Source organism: Brachyhypopomus gauderio, chromosome 7 (assembly GCF_052324685.1).
Source record: "Brachyhypopomus gauderio isolate BG-103 chromosome 7, BGAUD_0.2, whole genome shotgun sequence".
Classification (NCBI taxonomy): domain Eukaryota; kingdom Metazoa; phylum Chordata; class Actinopteri; order Gymnotiformes; family Hypopomidae; genus Brachyhypopomus; species Brachyhypopomus gauderio.
Window position 1 is genome coordinate 18,554,921 of NC_135217.1, and position 6,943 is coordinate 18,561,863.

At 47.9% G+C, this 6,943-nt stretch overlaps 1 protein-coding gene across 2 annotated transcripts in view; it reads right to left on the bottom strand.

Moving 5' to 3' along the window:
• myripb (myosin VIIA and Rab interacting protein b) overlaps positions 1 to 6,943 on the bottom strand; it is a 99,051-nt gene that overhangs the window by 56,246 nt on the left and 35,862 nt on the right. The window lies entirely within an intron of this gene.

Here is a 6,943-nt window from a genome sequence, read left to right on the forward strand (position 1 = left end):
TCTCTCTCTCTCTCTCTCTCTTTCTCTCTCTCTTTCTCCCAGCTCTTGAAAGGTTTTAATGGGGCCATGGGAGTTGCCTGGTGGATATGAAAGTGCTGATATGTCAATATCTGATTTCATTTCAGTTCAGAGAGTGACGAGGAGAGTGGGGGATTATGGGAAGAGGGGGGCAGCACAGAGAACAGAGATAGAGAGCGTAGATGTGGAGAGAAACCGCACTACTGGGATATGTTGTGAAAGAGAGGTTGGTAGGGAAGGAAGGGAGGAAAAGAAAGAAAGATGTGTGATGAGAAGCTTGTGAGTGCTTGAAACACAGAAGGAGTGCAGAAAACGATCACATGTGCTACGGAACAAATGACTTAGGCCATGATTGTTCCAGGGGACATGGTCTGGAGTCTGCTGGCTGTTGTCCTGATAAGAATCTGCATCAGCTCTGCAGTTCAGTTCACACAGGACCGTGTGTGTATGTGTGTGTGTGAGTGTGCATGCGAGCACTTACATTAGCGAGTGCTGTGAGGATGTGGTGAGAACCAGCAAGGGTTCCTGCTTACTGCAACGAAATACAGCATTTCTACAGTGCCACTGGTAAAATGGTGAAACAAAATGGAGGTGCAAGCAATCATCTTGATCTCTCACCCACTGAGGACCCGCAGAGCCAAGATGGTGGAATACAAGACAGGAGAAACTGCGCTGTTCCTGAATCACTGCTTTCTGAAACACTTGACCTGGCCTGATGCTTTGCGCTTAACTGAGATGTTGTCTTACAAAAGAAATTATTCATACAGACAACATTTCATGTAGAAAAAACTACTTTCTTTTGGCCACTACTCCTGTTCTTAGAGTTCTTAAGTAGGGGGAAAAAGTACTAGAGAGAAACACACACACCAGACACACACACCAGACACACACACACACACACACACACACACACACACACACACACACACACACACACACACACACACACACAGTCCCAGAGTTAATGAGAAGCACATTGATGTGTATCAAATGTGCCTCTCTGTGCCTACGTCCAACAGCCCCTGTGAACCACACACTGACCCTGGGTCGCCCCACCTGGCGTGGGAGAGGAGAGGTCACTCATTAACCATGGATGCATCAGCACAGAATCAGGAGGAGAAGGATCCATTTGACACATTGGCTCTGTAGCACACGGCCTTGTACCTGCACGTGTGTAACTGCACGTGTTCGCATCTGCACTGTCTCATAGTATAAAAATGCTGTGTTGTGGTGTTATATATGCATATATATCATGGGATTTTAATGGAAGTTATCATGCAGTGTATCCCAAACAAATGGAACGTACAACAAATTCAGTCCAGAGTTGTAAATGTGGTGTGACTCCAGCAGAAACAGGAGCTTCCACGAGGGCTCGTTCTGCTCCTGAACTCTCCAGCTTGGCAACGTGCTCCTCTAGCTACAAGATTTACCCCATAACTAAAAACATGGCTCCTATTAAAACAGGAGAGAGTCAGAGAGAGACACATTCTCTCCATCGCGCTCAGGTTTTTCTCTCCCGTCTTCTAAAAAGAGACCAGACTCGAAAGAGAGAGTTTGAAAAGACGAGTTCTTTATTGGAATTCAAATCTCCGTATTCTGTGATGTGAAGGAGCAGGACTAGGGAGGGGTCCCATCTACGTGATGTTTCCTGATTACGATAAACCAGACATGTCAGGGATTTTTTCCCCCACACCAGTCACAATCTTGGTGACAGTGACAATGACGATGATTAGTGAATTAGGATGAGCTCCCCAGTAGTTTAAGGAGACAGATATACAATGCAAGCTAGACGATGCTTGTATCAGAGTGCTGAAACCTTCAGAAATTCATCAGAAAGCTAGACAGTTTGGATAAGTCAGATAAGATGCAGCACACATACATGCGCACAAACACACACTTTTCATTTCTTTGGTACCATCAGAGAGCATTGACTGTGTAGGTGTAAAGCTGTGTGATCTCTCTCTTAGCTCCACAGGCTTATGAATTTAACGCTCACACCCTTGGCAGCTGCCTGCAGTCATGTCTCTGTGCTCTCACTGGACAGACCATAATGTGTGTGGTAGTAAAATAAGCTTGTGCGCCCAGTGATAAGATTAGGAGGCATAAGATTAAGAGGATCGTTTGGCGTTTCCTGACCCCTAAATTGATAATAATCCCCTTGGTCATGAGAGACAGAGACAGACAGAGAATGAACACTTGACAGAGAGAGAGAGAGAGAGAGAGAGAGAGAGAGAGAGAGAGAGAGAGAGAGAGGGGAGGGGGGAGGGAGTGGTAAATATAACAGAGAGGTGGAGAGGGATAGTGAGACATACAGAGAGAACAGACGTGAATTTCCAGTGCGAGACATCCAGTTTACAGAAACACTGTACAAAGTGAGGGGAGCAGTGAAGGAGGCAAAGGATAGGTGATAAATGGATAAAGTAGCTACACGACTGCATGATCTCAACATCAGAGGTCTTGCTGCACACGATTACTGATCATCACAAACACACAACTCCACTGATTTGAGTTCCTCATTGCTTGATGATTTTAACACCTCCGATGCACACAGAGGTCCAACAGGCTAGTGCTAACACCACTGGTGTTGCTAGCTTTGTTACCAAAGCTTTGGTTTGGTTCGTTTTTGCTACCACAGTCGTCGCGAGGGGCTCAACAAGTGAGGAAGTCCTACTCGGAATCTCGGAGCAGGATGTAAATCTAGTTCTGAGGCACGTTAACAGTGGCTAGTGCTCAGCGTTCAGTACTTCAATACTTCCGTTCCCTCCAGACAGATCACCAAACTCACTGACGTGCGGATGGAGAAGCCTCACACCCAACCCTTTATCGCTCAACACTGGTCGAGGTGGAGTCGCTGTCATCGTGATGTGCCATCAATAACCTGGACCTGATTGCCCCCAAGACCAAAGAGATGGGTATCGACTTCAGGAGGGAAAAGATGAGTGCTCAATACACACCACTTAGGATTAAGTGGTGATAGATTAAGTCGAGATAGTGAGTATCTATAGATGCCTGTGGAGTCCACTTTTCAGAGGACATGACTTGGCCCACACGAATATCCACCGTGGTGGAGGAGGCACTGGAGCGCTTGTATCTCCTCAGGCGGTTAAGGAATGTCAATATCTCCATAGCACAGCAGAAAACGTTCTTCAATGCCATAACAGGGTACAACCAAATACTGTCTGGTATGGCAACAGCATCTTTCCAGGACAAGATGATTATCAGTGATCCAATGTCCTGAGCAAATCTTCAGGACAACACCGCCCGAACTAAATGATATTCCAGGTAGTGTGGGTCTTCAGCAAATCGGATCAAGGACGTTCCCCACCCAAGGAACCTACTCCAGTGGATCTTCTCTGGGGAATGTCTTCATTCAGGCCAGGACAGAGTTTGAGAAGGTTCTTCTTCCTCCAGGCCATACTAATAATGAACAGCTAGATCTCATAACACACATTCTGTTAGGCACACTGCAGGCCACACACACACACACACACACACATTGTCGCCTGTTCTTGTTCCGGCTGCCCGCCAGCGGACCCTGCCGGTCCCCGCTGCCGGTCTACCCTTCCCTCCTGTTTCCCCAGAGACTGTGCTGCCCACCAGTGGGCTTGGACGTAATGTATTGGTTGCTCCACGCTATGGTTGTTCTGTCTCTGTATGGTTGTTCTGTCTCCACTTTGTGCCTGTACCTTTCTCTGTAGTATTTCTCTCATAGTATTTTTGCCTCTGTGTTTGCCTCAGCCCCGTCCCCTGGCCCCGCTCCCGTGTCTGCTCCCTGTCCTGTCCTGTCCAGCCCTAATCCTGTCCCTCGCCCTAGTCCTGTCCGGTCTCCCCCCGTCCCTGGTCCTGTTTGTGATGCCGTGTCCCCGCCTTGCTCCTAGCCAGTCTCCACGCCTCGTCTCTCCGCCCTGCCTCCGCCCCCCCCCCCCCCCCCCCCCCCCACCCCCAGCTGTCACTCCGGTGTTCCTGCTCCTCGTGTCTGTGTTGCTCCTTGCTCGTTCATTCCACCTTGTTGTGTTTCGATGGTTTCCTCCCTGTCTGCCACGCCCGTGTCATCAGTGTCGCCACCTGTGTCTTGTTTAGTTCTGTGTTTTATAGTCCCTGTGTTCCCCTAGTCAGTTATCGGTTGTTTTGTTCAGTTGTGGATCTTTGTATTCCCTGTGATCGCTGCCATTTGTGAGTTTGTTCCTTGTTCAGTCGCGCTTTCTGTCTAGTGTTCTTCCTGTTGCCCTGTGAGTTCTCCTTGTGTTGTTGTTATGCCTGTTTACCTGTGTTATTCGGATTGCCCTCCCGTTATGACCCGCACCTGTTTGAACGACTACGAATATGGAATTCCCTTTAATAAATCTCGCTCTCCTCAGCATGTGCCCACCTCCACGTTCAGCAACGCACAAAGCGTTACAATAAAAAAGAACAAAAAAAAATTCTTATTTAGTATTTGCTAGCCATCTACACATGGAAATACTCCAAGAAACATCGAACAGTGACTTTCCGATACCAGATCACACTACATCTGTACCAGGTGATGCTAGATCACACTACATCTGTACCAGGTGATGCTAGATGATGCTACATCTGTACCAGGTGATGCTAGATCACACTGCATCTGTACCAGATGATGCTAGATCACACTACATCTGTACCAGGTGATGCTAGATCACACTACATCTGTACCAGGTGATGCTAGATGATGCTACATCTGTACCAGGTGATGCTAGATCACACTGCATCTGTACCAGGTGATGCTAGATCACACTGCATCTGTACCAGGTGATGCTAGATGATGCTACATCTGTACCAGGTGATGCTAGATGATGCTACATCTGTACCAGGTGATGCTAGATGATGCTACATCTGTACCAGGTGATGCTAGATGATGCTACATCTGTACCAGGTGATGCTAGATGATGCTACATCTATACCAGGTAATGCTAGATCACACTACATCTGTACCAGGTCATGCTAGATCACACTACATCTGTACCAGGTCATGCTAGAAGATGCTACATCTGTACCAGGTCATGCATCATACATTTTATTCAGACTTTCTATAGGCATCATAAGAACATTGTTAACTTCAGTGCTTCTGGCCTTCTGACAATCGTGTAGTAAAAACTGTGACTGCCCCAATCTAGCCAGTTGACATTGAAGATGTGTGCACAAATGATAAAACACCTGAGAGTTCTTTTTGAGGTCCAAGTCATGATGCCACCGTACCAAGTGAGATCGATTCTCCTAGATCTCTGTGGAAATAGAGCTATAAACAGCAGGAAGAGCTAAACCTGACCCCTGACCCCAATCACTACCGTTGGAACCTTTCATACGGTTTAGCTCTTGGAAATCTGTGGCAGATTGCAACGCTAAATGCGTGTCGCTACCATGCGCGGCTCCTTTGACTGGAGGCAAAGTGATCACAGCCTTTTCCACTCAACTGTTGACGGCGGGTTTCCCTTAACGCACTACGTACAGGGACGACAGCTATGTTGATCCTGTTCCTTTCAGACATTCAGACAAAGCATAGGACATGTGCAAGTCGTGTAATAGAAATAAATCACAAAACACACACGCTGTCGCCCTCACACATACACACACACGCACGCACACAAACTCGGTGTCGTGTAGACAGCCCGTGTAGGATGGGAGACAAGAGTGAGGGAGAGATTAGATTCGAGCTGGAGCGTCTAGCCCAGCCTTCTCCCTGTCTATCATCTCAGATTACTCTTCTTTCAGTACCAGTAATGTGTGTGTGTGTGTGTGTGTGTGTGTGTGTGTGTGTGTGTGTGTGTGTGTGTGAGACAAGCAGTACTTACAACAGTAGATTGCAATTTAAGAGTCCACCAAAGACTCCCACAACATGAGAATTAATGATGGCGTTAAGGTTATTTTAAATGCAATCACGTATTGAAAAAAGCAGCAGCACACAGTGTTCTTATTTGGACAGAACCGGGTCGTTTGGGCAGAACCGGGTCGTTTCCCAAGTGAACATGTCTTCCATTATAATTGACTAAATGAACTGTTGATAAAATGGTTGTGTCCACTCAGCAAAGACTTGGCTTCGAACAGACTTCTTTTTCTTCCTCCCTCCCTCCCTCCACCTCTCATTCTCTCCCCTGCTTCCCCCCACACACACACACACACACACACACACACACACACACACAACTGGTTCGCTGCTGAATTAGGTGTTGTGCAGGGAAATAGTAACAGATTCACACACAGCTGCTACACAAATACGCAAACACATAAAACGAGGCCATCTGTGTGTGAATGTATACGCGAGTGGGTGGGTGTATTTTTTAGGTACCATGGAATTAGGTTCATCATGCAGGGAGCACAAGGAGAAAGATGAATTGGTACTTCCTTAATTTCTCTGCTTCTCCCTCAGAAACACACACTCACGTAGACGCATTAACATGTCAGTCAACAGAAGGTGCCGCACGTGTTTGTGAAGTTTCCTGTTTGTTCTACAACTTCTGAGTCAGCATGATGCTCACACACAGAAATGATTAACTTTGTTTAAAATACTGCAGTTTGTACCGCCCCGCACACGCCCCGCACTCCCACCGCACACGCCCCGCACACGCCCTGCACACGCCCCGCACACGCCCCGCACACACCCCAGTTCACCCCCAGCTGCCATTGTGATGGTGCCGAGTGCAACACAACACCTCACTCCTCTCTCCGCGCCTCACTCCTCTCTCCGCGCCTCACTCCTCTCTCCGCGCCTCACTCCTCTCTCCGCGCCTCACTCCTCCCCAGGCCGGAGTGCCCGCGTTAGTGGGCGTGCGACGGAACGTGAAATCTGCTGAAGCGGCGTCAGTCACAGATGGCACTGGTCAGAGGAAAAGTGCCCACGTAATGCCTTCAGACACTCACAGTTGGACACTGTTTACCTCCGCACCGCCCGAACATCACATCTCACAGGTAA